Source organism: Lutra lutra, chromosome 6, assembly GCF_902655055.1.
Source record: "Lutra lutra chromosome 6, mLutLut1.2, whole genome shotgun sequence".
NCBI lineage: Eukaryota > Metazoa > Chordata > Mammalia > Carnivora > Mustelidae > Lutra > Lutra lutra.
The window spans coordinates 42,238,389-42,257,915 of NC_062283.1; the positions used below are offsets into that span (position 1 = coordinate 42,238,389).

The following is a 19,527-nucleotide window of genomic DNA, read 5'->3' on the forward strand; positions in this document are numbered from 1 at the left end:
AACAAACCTGGTAGAAGTAGATCAGCACAGTCCAACAGAAATATAACATAAGCCACAAATGCAAGTAAGAGTTGGTTCTGATTATCTCGGTGATGACCTATGGGACAAGAAAATATTTTTGGAAACTTAGTTGTAGTTCGTATGATGTTCTGATTTTAAACATATGTAGAAATTCTTATGGAAATGGATCAGCTGGGAAATGTGAACTTGGCTATAGAAAATTACAGATGAAAATAAGTGTCTCCATCAATACCTATAAATAGGCTCAAATAACTGTGAATGCTGGAGGAAAAAAGTGAAAGAGCTTGTCAAAGAATATCAAAAGACCTATGGAATGATATGGTCATAAATATAAATATAAATTAAAATGTACATTTAAAAAATTTTTCTTCCAGGTTTTTATGTAAATTTCAGTTAGTTAATATACAGTGTAATACTAGTTTCAGGTGTAAGGTTTAGTGATTCATCATTTACATACAACAGCCAGTGCATAATGCAAATGCCCTCCTTAATCCCCATCACCCATCACCCCATCACCCTAACCCATCTCCTTGCTTACCTCCCCTCCAGGAACCCTCAGTAAGAGTCTATTTTTGGTTTGCCTCTCTTATTCCCCCCCTTCCCATATGGTCATCTGTTTTGCTTCTTAAATTCCATATTTGAGTGAAATCATATAGTATTTGTCTTTCTCTGACTGACTTTTTTCACTTAGCATAATATATTCTAGCTCCATCCACATTGTTGCAAGTGGAAAGATTTCATTCTTTTTTCTCACATTTTCTTTATCCATTCATCAGTTGATGGACATTTAGGATCTTTCCATAATTTGGCTATTGCTGATAATGCTGCTATAATCATCAGGGTGCATATATCCCTTCAAATCATTATACATGCATCCTTAGTAAATACCAAGGAATGGCAACTAGATATGACCAATATCTAGACTAGGCAGAAAAAAAATTATAACAAGTTGATCTGTGATCAATTTCTTTTTTCTTTCTTCCTTTTTTTCTTTTTCTTTCTCTCTTTCTTTCTTTCTTTCTCTTCTTTCTTTCTTTCTCTTCTTTCTTTCTTTCTTTCTTTCTTGTTTTAATTACAAGGTGCCAATGACACTTTAATTTTTCTTTTTAGCATCCTGTTCTGCAGCTTCCTTGGCCCTTTTTACTCAGATGCAAAGAGCCACACATCAGGATGGTTTATGCAAACATTGACCAATGCCTTGAAGTTATTCTCTTCCTCTGTAATGACTCTGTTTTTCTTCTTTTTATACACACTTGGCATGTGCATGACTGGTCCTGTCAGCTCTGTGGCCAGTTTGAGTTCTTCAGCAGAGCTGTCTCCTTTCTTAGGGGTGGAGAGCTTCCTGGGGAAGAGGGTAAGCTTGGAGTGGTACTAGTTCAGCCATTGCACATTGGGCTGCATGGAATCAGTGGATTTGTTCCACCTTCTTGGATCCACTGAGATACCAATGGTCCATGCCACCTTCTTGTGGATGCCAGCTACCCATAACTCTTCCTAGCTGAAGCCCCTTCCAGCTCACACTTTGGTGTGATACTCATAGTGGGACACCTCACAACTGGCCAGACAGGTCTTAGAAGGGAGGGTGCAAGACAATGGGGCATACCTTGGCTTGCCAGGACTTGTGTCTGCAGATCTTTCTTGCAGGCTGGTTGAACCCATAGCCATGCACATCTGTCAGTTCTTGTGGCAGTGGGGCTTCAAGATCATGCCATTCTAACTGGACACTGTGGCTTCTGCCTATGGGGCTATGGGCAGTGGAGATGGCAGTGAGTCAAGGCCCAGGCTCCAGCTAGACGCAGTTGCTTGCCTTCCCCCAGAGCCCAGGCCCAACCTTCTCCAGTGTGATCAGTTTCTTCTATGATTAATGGACAAGGGAATACTTCAGAGGAAAGAAAAAAAAGGCACATGACCTTGTAAATATGATAATTGAATGTCTGGGGAAATAGATTAATGATACAAGTCATTATCTATGAAGTATTCTTAATGTCCCTGGATTAGGATTGCTTAGGAAAAACAAAGATAATTTATAGATAATGTCACATAAACTATACAAGCCTCTTGAGAATAGGACATAGATATTTCATTACATCTTGCTATACAGCAACCTGTATAGCTAACCTGGGCTAACCTGTGAACCTCTTATAGAAACCTCTCCTGTTACTTTGGAGCAGAAAGCATGTGTATAATGTGGAAAGGAATGGCCCATGGAGCCACATGGGATGATCACATGGGATAGATTCTAGAAACATTAATTTGCTGAAAAATGATATTTTAAGAAGAAATTGGTGTGAGCATTCTAGGCAACTGTTGCATATGATTTTGAAATTATTTCATTGTTTTAATTTTCTTTTTCATAGAATGGTGGTATTCTATTCTTATATCTCTTCTTGCCCCTAAGACAAAATTAGAGTTGGGGTAATTCAGTGGAGTGAAAGAGAACAAGCTCTAGAGGAGATGATAGGGCTGCTAATTGAGAGAAGCAAACCTCAAAAGGCACCAAGTGAAATCTTTCTGGCTTGCACTGAGCAGAATAAGTGAGTGGGTCAGATGCTTTTATATATATTGTGGAACCTTAATTTCACAGTGGAATCAACAGATTCACTTGAAAATGTGAGAGGTTCCCACTGTCAAAGTTTGTGGGGTAGGGACAAATTTGAAGCTGTCCTTATGACTGGCATCATGCTATTATATAGCAACCACTGTGTAACCCTTTGAGTGAGCTTGGATGGACAAATGTGTTAGCATACATCAAGATGGGCCCTTGAAGTTTAAAATTTTATTCTATAACTTGTATGTTCTTAAAGTAAATTTCACTGTCCATTTCAGAGGGATCTATGTCTAAAACACATATGCCATTGTTCTAGATGAATATGCATATTAGACCAGTGAGAATAAAGGAATACGGAAAGGCTTATATAAGAACGTTTTGATACTCTACTCTGTTGAGCCTCTTCCTTCACAGATAAAACATTTCTGGCTGAAAACAGTCTGACTTTTAAGCCCAGTGAGTTAAAAATGAAGAACAAAATGTGGGGAAATGTTTGGCATCTAAAGAAAGTAAGCTTCCTTCTCTCTTCCATCCTTTGTGGGAAAAACATATCAGCTCATGTGAACGGTAAGTATCGGGCCACTGATAATGTGGAAATCTATCATTCTCTTGTCTCTCTTTGTAATATCCCTGTAAAAATTGTAGTATGACAAGATCTCAGGCTGCCCTTGATTGTTCAGTTAGAAACCTGATCCCAGAGGAGATTTGAGGTACAGATTTAACTGTTACAGGTGTGTATATCATTGCTTTTCCCCTCCCTGATATCTCACTTTGGGATTACCTCTCTTCTCTTTCATGTGTCAGTCTAGACATTCCAGATCCTGGACACCCAGAGACCACCAAACCCATTTCTTCCAACTACACCCAGTGGCTACTGAGGATTGCTGACAAATTTGAGGTATGATGTCTCATTTTTTAAAATAGGAAGATTTTTGTCTTGTACAGCTCTTCTGCATATATCTTTTGCAAATCTGTGACTGGAGAAGGTAAATGGTCAGGGTTTTCACTTTAAATATTGTGGTTTTCAGCCAAATATTATTTCATCCTGACTAGCATCCATGTTGTGCTTTATTGCCACCTATGACTCCATCCATTTGGGTTGGCTAAACAGTGCAGGGTGAAAAAGTGAAGCACTACCTATATTTTTGCAAACATTACATCATATCATGAATATTTGGAGACGTCAGGGTGAATGCCCCTGATGTTGTATTTCCTTTCTTGGTGGCACAAAAGGATGAATAAATGTAGGTACACCTGTTAGTTGGGAATGAAGCCAGCATCATTGATTTAAGAGTTCAGCATGTGCAGATGCTGCTAGGGGTCTCTCTTGCATCAATTATTATGGAAGTCATGCCTTAAAAAAAAAAAAAAGAGATTGTGTCTCTTAAATCAACTTCAGTTGGTGGTGATAACACAGTTGTAAAATTTAGCCTTTGAATAAATAGAAGGTAAGAGACTGAATTCTGGTTTTCATAAGAACATGTCAGTTTTTTATAATAACTGTTTAAATCCCTAGACTCATCAGATGTGTAGAGTTAGCATTTGAAACTTACACTTAACAGCAGATACTTCAACTGTGTAGTATGTGGGAGAGGAAAAAAAAATAACATTAATTATCTGATTGATTTCAAAAAGAATTTAGAGTATGTTATTTTTTTTTCCTTAAGATTTTATTTATTTATTTAAAAGAGAGAGAGGAGATCACAAGTGGGCACAGAGGCAGGCAGAGAGAGAAGGGGAAAACAGGCTCCCCGCTGAGCAGAGACCCCAATGTGGGGCTTGATCCCAGGACCCTGAGATCATGACCTGAGCTGAAGGCAGAGGCTTAACCCACTGAGCCACCCCGGCTCCCCAAGTATGTTATGTTTTATAACCCTGCTTTTCCTAATAATCCTGAGTTACCTGGGATGGGGGGAAAAAAAAAGCAATTTAGAGCTGAGTAATTGTATGTTGTATTACCAAAATAACTACTGTCAATAAGAGAAGAGATGCAAAGAAAAATAATTCAGATTTAATTTCTACTAATTAGAACCAAAAAGAGTCTTTGAACACTTTAAACAAAAAAAGCATTTGGGTATAGTGTCTTTAGTACTCTTTACAATATTTTTTTTTCTTTCTATTCCTTTATTATTTTAGGAATAAGTCAAGATATAATTTCCCCATCTTTTCTTAGTTCCATCTTTCTCATCAGATGCGTTACAAAAAGATAGATTTTTGTTACTTCAAAATCAATATTAGAAGAACTAACTTAATCACACCTAATTTATAGATAACATAAAATATAGATAACTCAAAACTGATTTTATTTAAATTACTTTATACTGTATTTATGGATGCCTGGGTGGCTCAGTCAGTTAAGTGTCTGCCTTTGGCTTAGGTCATGATCCCAGGGTCCTGGAATAAGGTCCTGCCTCTCGCTCTTTGCTCAGCAGGGAGCCTGCTTCTCCCTCTACCTCTGCTTTTCATTCTCTCATGAATAAATAAAATCTTTTTAAAAATAGTATATTTATTTGTTTTAGGTTTAACTTTTAAGTTCCTAATTCTGGTAAGCTGTGTGCTAAATATTTCAGAAATATTTGAGTTTTACTATATGTTGATCATATTTTACATACTGATGGATAATAGAAATAAACAAGAGAGCCCTAAGTGATTGTTTTTCTGATTTGGGTGTGACACAGAAATTGATGATATAATTATTGGGTATAATTTTCAGGTAGTATGTGATGAATACTAGAAAAAAAATATAAAGGAAGTAGGAACAAGATAATTTCACAGGAGTGCCATTATGGATAGAATGGTAGAGTGAATTTTGAGGAGAGAATGGAATAAAGTTGCAACTATCTGAGAAAAAAACTGTATTTCACATATTGATGACAATATGGGAAAATTCTTGGGGCAGAAGCACTCTGTGTGGTTTAAGTGGAATGAACCTGAGGAAAATCAGAAAATAAAGAAAGAGAGAAGACCAGGAGCTTAATCATGTAGTTCTTTGTAAATCGTGGGGAAACTGATTTTTACTCTGGTGTGATGAAAAAACTTTGCAGGGTTTGAATAGGGGAGCAAGACAACTAAGTGTGGTTTTAGCCTTTCCATAATATGATTATAGTTATAACTACTACCACGCACCCACACACAAAAGTAGAATAAGGGAGGGAGAAGTCAAGATGGCAGAGGAGTAGCAGACTGAGATGACATCAGGTCGCAGGAATTCAGTTAGATAGTTATCAAACCATTTCAAACACCTACAAACCTAACAGGAGATCGAAGAGAAGAAGAGCAGCAATTATGGAAACAGAAAATCAACCACTTTCTGAAAGGGACACTACAAGTGGCAGATCCAGGGAGTTCCACCTTTATCTGCTGGAAGAGCAGAATGGCAGGAATCTGCTACGTTTGGAAACTCCAAACGGGGCTGTGTGCCAGAGATGGAAATGCTCAGTCACAGGCTGGTGAGCTTGGAGGGAGGCTGGAGACCAGGGAAAAAGGAGTGATTGACTGCTTTTCTCTGAGGGTGCACTGAGGAATGGGCCCTGAGCTCTTGGCTACCCCTGGCGAGAGATTGGGAGGTCACTATTTTCATCCTGTCCTGCAGAGCTCTATGAAAAGCATTCAGGGAACAAAAGCTCCCAAGAAAGAGCAAGCCCAAGCGGATTACTTAGCCTGGCACCTGGCAAGGGCAGCACAATTTCCCTGGGACAAAGACATTTGAGAATCTCTACAATAGGCATATCCCCCAGAAGATCAGTAAGAACATCCAGCCAAGACCAAGCTCACTGATCAAGGAGAACAGCAGAATTCCAGAGGAAGGGAAAACAAAGCATGGAACTGATGGTTTTCTCCCCATGATTATTTAGTCTTGCAAAGTTAATTAAATTTTTTTAATTTTGTTTTTCTTATTCTAATTTTTTTAACATTTCCTCTCTCCACTTTGAACATTTTTAACTAGTTTATCTTAACAATACCCTTCTAAAATTTTTTAAGCCTTCATTATTATGAATATGAATTATTCATGAATAATTCATTATGAATATGAATAATGAATTATAAAATTCATATTTTATCCTTCATTGTATCTAACTTTATTTATTTATTTATTTTTGTATACATATAGGGTTTTTTCTTCTAAAAAACTTTTGAGATACAATGTCTTCTAATAGATCAAAATATACCCTAAATCTAGCACAGGGCTTTGTTCTAGTCTCCAGCCTGAGCAAATTCTCTCCACTTTCTTTTTCTTTCATTTTCCAACCAACTTATCAATTCTTTTTTTAGAATTGTTTTTTTTTTTAATTTTCATCTTTATAGTCATACTTTATTCCTTCAGCATGTTTACCCATATATATATATATATATATATATATATATATATATATGTTTTTCTTTCTTTAAAATTTTAGGATGTAGTTTCTTCTAAGAGACCAAAATACATCCAAAATCAAGTGGGTGGCTCTGTTCTATTCACCAGTCTAGTACATATGTTTAATTATTTAAAAAAAAACATTTAAACTTCTTTTTATCCCCTTTCTTCTTCCCCTGATTTGGGGCCTCTTCTGATTTGGTTAGCAAACATTTTTCTGGGGTCTTTGCCACTTTTTTAGTATTTTATTCTCTTGTTCATATATTCTTACCTGGATAAAATGACAAGGCAGAAAAACTCACCACAAAACAAAACAAAACAAAAAACAAGAGGCAGTACTGAAGGCAAGTAACCTAATCAATACGGACATTGACAATATGTCAGATCTAGAGTTCAGAATGATGATTCTCAAGGTGCTAGCTGGGCTCGAAAAAGGCACGGAAGATATTAGAGAAACCCTGTCTGGAAAAATAAAAGCCCTTTCTGGAGAACTGAAGGAACTAAAATCTAACCAAGCTGAAATAAAAAAAGATATTAATGAGGTGCAATAAAAAATGGAGGCTCTTACTGCTAGGATAAATGAGGCAGAAGAGAGAATTAGTAATATAGCAGACCAAATGATGGAGAATAAAGAAGCTGAGCAAAGGAGAGACAAATGACTGGACCATGAGGGGAGAATTTGAGAGATAAGTGATACCATAAGATGAAACAATATTAGAATAATTGAGATTCCAAAAGAAAAGAGAGCAGGGGCAGAAGGTAAATTGGAGAGAATTATTGTAGAGAATTTCCCTAATATGGCAAAGGGAATAAGCTCGGGACAAGAAGTCTGTAACATACAATGGTAAATATATTAGATTGGTATCAGACTTATCCACAGAGACCTGGCAGGCCCCCAAAAACTGACATAATATATTCAAAGTACTAAATGAGAAAAACATGCAGCCAAGAATACTATATTCTAGGCTATCTATTGATAGGCTATCAATAAAAATAGAAGGAGAGATAAAAAGCTCCCAGGACAAACAAAAACTAAAAGAATTTGTAAACACCAAACAAGCCCTACACAAAATACTGAAAAGGGTCCTCTAAGCAAAGAGAGAGCCTAAAAGTAGTACACCAGAAAGGAACAGAGACAATATACAGTAACAGTCACTTTATGGGCAATACAATGGCACTAAATTCATATCTTTCAATAGTTACCCTAAATGTAAATGGGCCAAAAGCCCCAATCAAAAGACACAGAGTATCAGAATGGATAAAAAACCAAAACCCATCAATATGCTTCTATAAGAAACTCATTTTAGACCCAAAGACAACTCCAGATTTAAAGTGAGGGGGTGAAAACCAATTTACTTTGCTAATGGACATCAAAAGAAAGCTGGGGTAACAATCCTTATAACAGATCAATCAGATTTTAAGCCAAAGACAATAATAAGAGATGAGGAAGGACACTATATCATATCCAAAGGGTCTGTCAAACAAGGAGATATAACAATTTTAAATATCTATGCCCTTTACATGGGAGAAGCCAACTATATAAACCACTTAATAACAAAATCGAAGAAACTAATCGACAATAATACAATAACAGTAGGAGACTTTACAGTCCCCTCACTGAAATGGACAGATCATCCAAGCAAAAGATCAAAAAGGAAATAAAGGCTTTAAATGACACAGTGGACCAGATGGACATCACAGATATATTCAGAACATTCCATCCCAAAGCAACAGAATACACATTCTTCTCTACTGCACATGGAACATTCTCCAAAATAAATCACATCTTGGGTCACAAATCAGGTCTCAACTGGTACCAAAAGATTGGCATCACTCCCTGCATATTTTCAGACCACAGTGCTCTGAAGCTAGAACTAAATCACAAGAGGAAAGTTGGAAAGAACCCAAATACATGGAGGCTAAAGAGCATCCTACTAAAGAACGAATGGGTCAACCAGGAAATTGAAGAAGAATTGAAAAAATTCATGGAAACAAATGATAATGAAAACACAACTGTTCAAAAATCTGTGGGACACAGCCAAGGCAGTCCTGAGAGGAAAATATATAATGATACAAGCCTTTCTCAAGAAACAAGAAAGGTCTCAAGTACACAACCTAACCCTACACCTAAAGTAGCTGAGAAAGAACAACAACGAAAGCTTAACCCAGCAGGAGAACAGAAATCATAAAGATCAGAGCACAAATCAATGAAATAGAAACCAAAACCAAAACCAAAACCAAAACAAAACAAAACAAAACAAACAAACAAACAAACAAACAAAAACCAGTAGAACAAATCAATGAAAGTAGTAGCTGGTTCTTTGAAAGAATTAATAAGATTGATAAACCTCTGGCCAGACTTGTCAAAAAGAAAAGAAAAAGGACCCAAATAAATAAAATCATGAATGGAAGAGGGAGATCACAACCAACACCAAAGAAATACAATTTTATGAACATATTATGAGCAACTATACATGATCAAATTTGACAATCTGAAAGAAATGGATGCATTCCTAGAGACATATAAACTACCAAAACTGAACCAGGAAGAAATAGAAAACCTGAGCAGATCCATAACCAGTAAGGAGATTGAATCAGTGATCAATAATATCTCAACAAACTAGAGTCCAGAGCCAGACAGCTTTCCAGGGGAAGTCAACCAAATATTTAAAGAAGAATTAATACTTATACTCCTGAAACTGTTTCAAAAAATAGAAATGAAAAGAAAACTTCCAAACTCATTTTATAAGGTCAGCATTACCTTTATCCCAAAACCAGACAAAGACCCCATCAAAAAAGAGAATTATAGACCAATATCCTTGATGAACACAGATGTGAAAATTCTCACCAAAATACTAGCCAATAGGATCCAATAGTTCATTAAAAGGATTATTCACCATAACCAAGTGGGATTTATTCCAGAGCTGCAAGGTTGGTTCAACATCCGCAAATCAATCAATGTGATACAACACATTAATAAAAGAAAGAACAAGAACCATATGATACTCTCAATAGATGCTGAAAAAGCATTTGACAAAGTACAGAATCCTTTCTCTATCAAAACTCTTCAAAGTGTAGGGATAGAGTACATACCTCAATATCATCAAAGCCATTTATAAAAAACCCACAACAAATATCATTCTCAAAAGTGTAGGGATAGAGAGTACATACCTCAATATCATCAAAGCCATTTATTAAAAAACAAACAAACAAACAAAAAACAAAGAAAAGAAACCCACAGCAAATATCATTCTCAGTGGAGAAAAACTGAGAGCTTTTCTGCTAAGGTCAGGAACATGGCAGGGATGGCCATTATCACCACTGCTATTCAACATAGTACTAGAAGTCCTAGCCTCAGCAAATAGACAACAAAAAGAAATTAAAGGAATCTAAATTGGCAAAGAAGAAGTCAAACTATCACTCTTTGCAGATGGTATAATACTATATGTGGAAAGCTCAAAAGACTCCACTCCAAATCTGCTAGAATTTGTACAGGAATTTGGTAAAGTGTCAGGATATAAAATCAGTGCTCAGAAATCAGTGGCATTTCTATATACCAACAGCAAGACAGAAGAAAGAGAAATTAAGGAGTCAATCCCATTTACAACTGCAACCAAAACCATAAGATATCTAGGAATAAGCCTAACCAAAGAGGCAAAGAATCTATACTCAGAAAACTATAAAGTACTCATGAAAGAAATTGAGGAAGACACAAAGAAATGGAAAAATGTTACATGCTCATGGATTGGAAGAACAAATATTGTGAAAATGTCTATGCTACCTAAAGCAATCTACAAGTTTAATGCAATCCCTACCAAAATACCATCATTTTTTTTCAAAGAAATGGAACAAATAATCCTAAAATTTATATGGAACCAGAACAGACCTCGAATATCCAGAGAAATGTTGAAAAAGAAAGCCAAAGTTGGTGGCATCACAATTCCAGACTTCAAGCTCTATTACAAAGCTGTCATCATCAAGGCAGTATGGTACTGGCACAAAAAAGACACATAGATCACTGGAACTGAATAGAAAGCCCAGAAATAGACCCTCAACTCTATGGTCAACTAATCTTCGACAAAGCAGGAAAGAATGTCCCATGGAAAAAAGACAGCCTCTTCAATAAATGGTGTTGGGAAAATTGGACAGCCACATGCAGAAAAATGAAATTGGACCATTTCTTTACATCACACACGAAAATAGACTCAAAATGCATGAAGGACCATCCATTTCTCCATTTCTCAATGGAGAAAGGAATCCATCAAAATCCTTGAGGAGAACACAGGCAGCAATCTCTTTGACCTCAGCAGCAGCAACATCTTCCTAGGAATATTGCCAAAGGCAAGGAAGCAAGGGCAAAAATGAACTATTGGGATTTTATCAAGATCAAAAGCTTTTGCACAGCAAAGGAAACAGTTAACAAAACTAAAAGACAACTGACAGAATGGGAGAAGATATTTGCAAATGACATATCAGATAAAGGGCTAGTGTCCAAAATCTATAAAGAACTTAGCAAACTCAACACCCAAAGAACAAATAATCCAATCAAGAAATGGGCAGAAGACACGAACAGACATTTCTGCAAAGAAGACATCCAGATGGCCAACAGACACATGAAAAAGTGCTCCATATCACACGGCATCAGGGAAGTACAAATCAAAACCATGAGATATCACCTCACACTAGTCAGAATTGCTAAAATTAACAAGTCAGGAAATGACAGATGCTGGTGAGGATGTGGAGAAAGGGGAATCCTCCTACACTATTGGTGGGAATACAAGTTGCTGCAGCCACTCTGGAAAACAGCATGGAAGTTCCTCATAACGTTGAAAATAGAGGTACCCCATGACCCAGTGATCACACTATTGGGTATTTACCCTAAGGATACAAATATAGTGATCTGAAGAATGCACCTGAATGTTTATAGCAGCAATGTCCACAATAGCTAAACTATGGAAAGAACCTAGATGCCCATAAACAGACGAATGGATAAAGAAGAAGTGATATATATATATATATATATATATATATATATATATATATACACACACATACACACACACAACACACACACACAATGGAATATTATGCAGCCATCAAAAAATGAAATCTTGCCATTTGCAACAATATGGATGGAACTAGAGGGTATTATGCTGAGTGAAGTAAGTCAATCAGAGAAAGAAAATTATATGATCTCACTGGTATGAGATATTTGTGTGGCAAAGTGGTGTATTTGGGGAGTTGGGAAGGAAAAAAATGAAACAAGTTGGGATCGGGAGGGAGAAAAAGCATAAGTGACTCAATCTCACAAAACAAACTGAGGGTTGCCAGGAGGAAGTGGGTAGGGAGAGGGTGGTAGCGTTATGGACATTGGGGAGGGTATGTGCTATGGTGAGTGTTGTGAAGTGTGTAAGCCTGACAATTCACTGGCCTGTACCCCTGGGGTTAATAATACACTATATGTTAATTAAAAAATAAATTAAAAAAAAAGTAGAATAAGGAAGAAAGTTTCTTGGTCTTATAACATTGAGAAGTTTTGTCTTAACTTTCTCAAATAAATAAATAAATAAAAATCTTTAATATATACATAAAATCATATATATATATATATATATATATAATTAACCTTTCATTGGGATAGGTGTAGGGAATATATAACACTATCTAAAGTTCTAAAAGACTTAAATAAAAATTATATTTTAGAGATGGTTATCATTAAATATTTTTTGGAAAATCTTCAAGATTATAGAATCTTTTAGACACTAGAGTGTTTTAACAACCAAGACATACTATGTGTCATAAAATTTAAGTCTTATACATATGTTATTTAATATACAATAACCTTTGTGTAGACATTCTTACCTGAACATTGCTGAAAGGGGAATATGATTTGGACAAGGTAAACTGACAGACTTCAACTCACTCAGACAGTAAACAACATGGCCAGATGTTAAATCCAGTTGTGTCTGAATGAAACATGTACACATAAACACTATACTATAAGGCCTGGCATAGTAAAATATATTATATAACATGAGAAATATTCTAAAACCATGATGTTAATGTAGACACATTTCACAGTCTTGCTATTTAGTGTTTAATGTTTTTGTATGACAAGGACATCTGCTCCACAGGGAATAAGATATCAATAGACTTTTTTTCTTTGAATGTTTAATCTAATTTATATAACTAAGGACGATAAAAATGATTGGGATTCAAAATCAATTTCATTAACTTTTTATACTGTGAGTTCCACTTGAAAATATTTAGCTTTCACCTTTTGTTTTTTTACCTAAAGAGAGTATCTCTCTGTCCAATGCCTTACATAACATGAATAGGAACCCATGACACCAAGAACTTAAGGGATTCACTCAAAACTACTAACACACCATTAATTAGAAATTAGAATAATCAAAAATATTAAATAAATTAAACTTTGACAAAGTACACTATTGGGAGAAACACATTACATTGTCCTTTCTTCTAATTATATTAACATGTAATACCTTATGGCAAAAATGATGGAGGAATACTTAAAAACAGTGAAGATGGGGTAGGGGATGATCATAAAAATATAGATACAAAATATTTTGTCAAATAATAATAGGATAATATAATAAATCTCCCATGCTATGCCCCTATCCAATATTTGCCCTTTCTTTGTATATTTAAGTGCCCAGTAATTTTATTCTCTAATTCTGTTACATAACTTATTAATAAGTCCTCATATTTAAATAACATTTCTTAAGTATATTTAAATTAATTCTACCACTTTACCTATGAAAAATGAAATAAGAAGAGCCATTTTTTTCTTAATTTATTTGACAGAGAGAGGGATCACAAGTAGGCAGAGAGGCAGGCAGAGACAGAGGAAGGGAAGCAGGCTCCCTCATGAGCAGAGAGCCCGACGTGGGGCTCGATCCCAGGACCCTGGGACCATGACCTGAGCTGAAGGCTGAGGCTTTAAACCACTGAGCCACCCAGGCGCCCCAAGAAGAGCCATTTTTATTTTTATTTTTATTTTTTAAAATTTCAGGTATAAAATTTAGTGATTCATCACTTACATAAAACTCCCAGTGCCCATCACAAGTGCCTCCTTAATCCCAATCACCCATTTAGCCCATCCCCTCACTTACCTCCTCTCTAGTAGCCCTCAGTTTGTTCTCTGTAGTTAAGTCTGTTTTCTGATTTCTGATTTTCTCTCTCTCTCTTTTTTCCCCTTCCTATATGTTCATCTGTTTTGTTTCTTAAATTCTACATATAAGTGAAATCATATGGTATTTTTCTTTCTCTTACTGACTTATTGCATTTAGCATACGAAATTCTAGATCCATTCATGCTGTTGCAAATGGGAAGATTTCATTCTTTTTGGTGGCTGAATTATATTCCAACATATATTGGAATATTTATCCATTCATCAGTCAATACACATTTGAGATGTTTCCATATTTCAACCATTTTATTATCTATCTATCTATCTATTTATTTATTTTGGGGGCACAGATTTTTTGTTTAAGATTTTATTTATTTATTTGACACAGAAAGAGAGATCACAAGTAGTCAGAGAGGCAGGCAGAGAGAGAGGAAGGAAGCAGGCTCCCTGCTGAGCAGAGAGCCTGATATGAGGCTCAATCCCAGGAACCTGAGATCATGACCTGAGCCAAAGGCAGATGCTTAACCCACTGAGTGACACAGGCACCCCTATTTCAGCCATTTTAAAAACAGAGCTGAAGGGCTCCTGGGTGGCTCAGTGGGTTAAGTGTCTACCTTCAGGTGACGTCATGATCCTGGAGTCCTGGGATCAAATCCCACATCAGGCTCCCTGCTCAGTGAAGAGCCTGTTTAGTGCTCTGCCCTTCACCCTGCTTGTGCTCTCTCTCTCACTTTCTCTCTGTCTCAAATAAAATAAAAATAAAATAAAAATGAAAACAGAGCTAGAGCAGGTATTTCAGAGGAACTGCCTTGCATGTCCTATTTCCTAAACCTTTGCACGGGGCCACATTCCAACATTCTAAGAAGTCAGCAAGAATGAGAAAATCCCATTTGAAAAGACTGATAAAAATGAACTTTTTCTTAGTGACCACTTTGCCTGACCAGTAGTGATGTACATGATGTATAAATCTAACTCTGCTTATGAGAACAATGAACTCTTTTTAAAAACAACTTAATTGATCTTCTTTTATGTCCATAAAACCCCTGAGTCCACCTCCTATAAGGAGGACACAGTTTGGGCTTCTATCTAAATCTGTGTACCCCAAATAGCAATTTCTTGATCCCAAATAAATGCCAACCTCTTGAACTGGTTTCTTATTCTAAATTTCTTCAAGAGGTTCTTCCTTCAGCAACTCCAGGTAGTTTTATGTTTAAGAACTATGATCCTTCTTCTTATAAATATTTATCTCAGTGAACCTAAAATTCCAAAGATAATTTGCAATTACAGTGGACACTTTGTGGCTCCTTGGAACTCACAGAATTAGTATTACATCTTTTTTTTTTTAAGATTTTATTTATTTGTCAGAGAGGGAGAGAGAGCAAGCACAGGCAGACAGAATGGCAGGCAGAGGCAGAGGGAGAAGCAGGCTCCCTGCTGGGCAAGGAGCCCGATGTGGGACTCGATCCCAGGACGCTGGGATCATGACCTGAGCCAAAGGCAGCTGCTTAACCAACTGAGCCACCCAGGTGTCCCAAGGAACTACAGAATTAGACTTAAGAACCATGGATTTAAAACCAGACAAATCAAATGGGATGCTTAATTGGTATTTGGAAACTTTAAAATGAACTCAAGACTGATTGCCTCTTTTCAGAATACTGTTTCCAAATTAATAGAGAAAAAATCTGAATTAGAAAAGAATCGTAAGGTCTTAAAAAATTATTCTCTTCACCTCCTTCTGCTGCCTCAGGTTGCTCTCCCTCTCTCTCTTCTACTTCTCTTTGTCCCTCTATGGCCAAACTTCCTCTTTACCCCCAAGATCCCAAGGCCTCTCTAGAGCCTTCTATTTCATCTTCTTCACACTGTCCTTTTCCAATAGACCTTTTCAAGGTAGATCTAAAAGTTACAGTTATGAACATTTTGCTCCCTAGATGAAGGCTGAATTGAGAGCTATTGTTAAGGAATTTTCAAGATTTTCTGGACACCTGGGTGGCTCAGTTGGTTAAGGAATTTTCAAGATTTTCTGAAGATCTTCATCAGTTTGCTGATAAATTTAATATTTTCATCTAAACTTATCATCTGGTTTCTCTGATCTTTAACTGTTGGTCCATCTACTTGTTGGAAAGGGTCAAGCTCAACAGTGGATGCTGAAGCTGAATGCCATTCGATTATCTCCAATGATCTTACCAAAGGACAGGGTACGTGTTGGGTGGATTGCTAAAACTTTACATGAAGCCATTCCCCATGTCTTCCCTAAAACCATTGACTGGAATAAAATCCAAACAAATACTCAAAAGCTTGATAAACCAGTTTATGACGGCTATAATACGTTTTAAATTGTTTTTAAGGAAAACTCAGGCTTTCCTTTAGATGTTGATTCCACCCAGATGGCCTTCAATTCCGTGTTTGCAAATGGCTTCTGTTGTGAATTCTCTCTACTGGTAAAAAAAAGAAAAAAAAAAAAACTGGGACGAAATGGGAGACAATGTTTACCCTGATCTAGTCAGTCCAGCCAATCATTTAGCTAGAACCCTTGAGGATACTAGCTAACAAAAGTCAAATAAAATCTAAATTTACAACTCTAACAGATGTCTGCCTCCTCTCATTGTCCATGGCAATCAAAAACTTGACCAATAGCTTCTCCTACAAATATTTGCTATGTTTGTAAAAAATCTAGACACTGGAAAAAGGACTGCCTTAAACAGAAACGTTAAAGGCAGTCCTCTAACAGAAAGCCCTCAACCCCTCTGCTCCCAGAAAACAAGAGGTCTTTCTGATTTCACCCCTTAATCAACTGGGTGAAACTTCTGTAATGATTGGAAGTGAGGTTCTTACAATTTTAACAGACCCTGGCACAACTCCTCTGAATTCATCCTCAAACAATCCCTTACTTAGTAGGAGTACTGAAAAAATTCCATTGGTGGGAATTTCTAATAAACCCTTCACATCTTCTAAGTCTCTTTCCTTTTCTTTTCAGTTAGGCCCTCTTCAGGACAGGAATTCCTTCTTACTAGTCCACTCAGTGCCTGCCCATATACTTGGAGGAGACTCCTTAGAAAAATAGCACACTGCCACCTCTTTTTCCCAAAAAAGGGAAATAATTCTTAAAATCAGTTCAACCTCTCCTTCAACTGGCAGCATTGGAAACCATTCAATACCTCTAACAGTCTTTCCCCTTAAATCAGCAAATTAGGACACTGAGAGCTTAAATCTCTTAGAAAAAGTCCCTAAAGGACTTAGGGCAAAAACCACAACAGATACCAGGCAGATTCATTCAGCTTCCCCAGTAAAGATTCAAGTTGATCCAAGCAAACCCTGTCCTAATATCAGGCCATACACTTTAGATCTTGAAGCTATTGCAGGAATAGAACCAATCATAGAGGAATGTGAGGCTCAAAACCTTATAGTCTCTTGTATCAGTCCTTGTAGTACACTCATCCTTTCTGTGAAGAAACTTCATGGACAAGGGTAGAGGTTTGTCTAGGACCACAAAGAGACATCAATAACACTTCCACTTCCTGACACCAAGTTTTCCTTAACCTTCACACTTTCCAATTTCCATTCCTACAAAGAGTAAGTTTTTCACTATAATTGATTTTTGTAGTGCCTATATAGTATCCCTGTGGATCCCCAAAAGCCAATTTTTATTTGCTTTCATTTGGGAAGGACAATAATGTGATTGGAGTGTGATGCCACTAGACTAGATAGTCTTTCTTATTTTTTTTCACAAGCCTCCATGAAGATTTGGCAGGTGGTATTTTCCCACAAAAACAAAAACAAAAACAAAAAAAAACAAAAAAACACAACCCTTACACATTATGTTGATCTCTTTTTCTCCGCTTGCAGTGAAGGATGTATCCACCTTCTTAAACTGTTAGCAAATAAAGGTGACAAAGTCTCAAAGAAAAAATTCAGTTCATTCAGACTCAAGCTAAATATTTGGTACATTTAATCACTTACTGAGGTCTCCTCTTTAAACTCCAGCAGACTCCAGGCTTCTAAGCTTCCCACAGCCACAAGCCAAGGGACACTTTCAAGAATTTTTAAGCCTTATAGGATACTGTAGGAACTAGATATCAAAACTGTCTCTAGCAGTGCAACTCTTAGCTAAAATCTGACAAATTGGATACTATTATAAAGGGAAGAAAATAGTCTCATGACTTTTGCCCAATTGAAAGGACTCCTCAGCCCTCCTGCATTGGGGTCCCTTATTAACAGCCTTACTTTTTCCTTTTTATACCGAGAAAGAAGGAAATACCTTGGGTGTCCATACTCAGAAATATAGAGGTCAGTATAGACCTCTTGGTTGTCACAGCCAGCAATATTAGACTCAGTAGTCTAATGACTTTCTCTTTGCATGAGAGCTATTTCAGCCACAGCAGCTTTTACCAAATCAACACAAGAGACAGTGGTGGACTCTCTTCTAACCATTTGCTTCTTGAGCAGAAGCTTGATTAAATTCCCATTACACTCAACATCTTCCTGCAAGCTGACTCACCTCTTCTAATTTTAACTTCTCTGTACATTAAATCTCGCTTCATTTATTACCCATTTATTTATTACTTGTTTAGATTACAGTTGTAACCTCCTCCACAAAACCCCTTGCCTCCTGCAGGTAGAAGGCCGGCACTGGGGCCACTCCGGTGGCTCACTACTCACTCTTCACCCTGTTTGCACTTCCTATCTCAGGCACTGGGGCCTTCTGGGCAGTAGTGTCAGGGCACCTGCCTCGTGGATCCCAGAGGACCTCCGAGGGAGGGGCGGAAATCCTTCGCCACTGCCTGGCTCCACCCGCCTGGCACGCTAGAGAGAGGAGGAGAGGAGCCTCAGACAAGGTCCCTGGCACTCCTCTGCAACCCATAGTGTTTGGACCCAGTCCCACCAAGAAGCCTCCCTTAAACTCTTCTCCCTTTGCCTGTTGACTAGACACACCATGACTGTCTAACCTTGACTGACCAACAGCTGACACCTAGAGGTGACTTGCGAAAACTGTGCTATTAATGTGAACTCCTGGTTTACTGATGGTTCTTTTCTAAGGGATAATGAAAGGAAATAACTGTGCTGGGTGGTTGCACTATTACCACTCCCTTCCAAATAATGGAAGCAGCTCCTTTACCAATGGCTACTTTGGCACAACAGGCAGAATTCTATTCTACTAGGTAGAGGTTTTATGTTTTAGCAAAAGGAAAAACAGTCACTATGCCTTTGTTGTTCATGATTTTGGTTTGTCTTGGAAACAGGGTTCTTAATCTCTGGAGGATATTAAATTAAAAATATAGCTTTTGTCATTGAAATGTTAGATTCAATCGAACCCCCCCCTTTATCAAGTTCTCTGGGTATTCAAAATTAGAATCAGATGAGGCTATAGGAAATAATTTAGATGATCAAGCAGCAAAAAGAGCCTGCCTTAAGTTCCATTGAAGCTAATAACTTCATAGCAAATACTATTTT

General features: G+C 37.1%; 1 pseudogene; it reads right to left on the bottom strand.

Annotated features, from left to right (window-relative positions):
- Positions 1–1,114: 1,114 nt before the first annotated feature.
- Positions 1,115–18,937, bottom strand: LOC125101586 (60S ribosomal protein L13-like; annotated as a pseudogene).
- Positions 18,938–19,527: the final 590 nt, after the last annotated feature.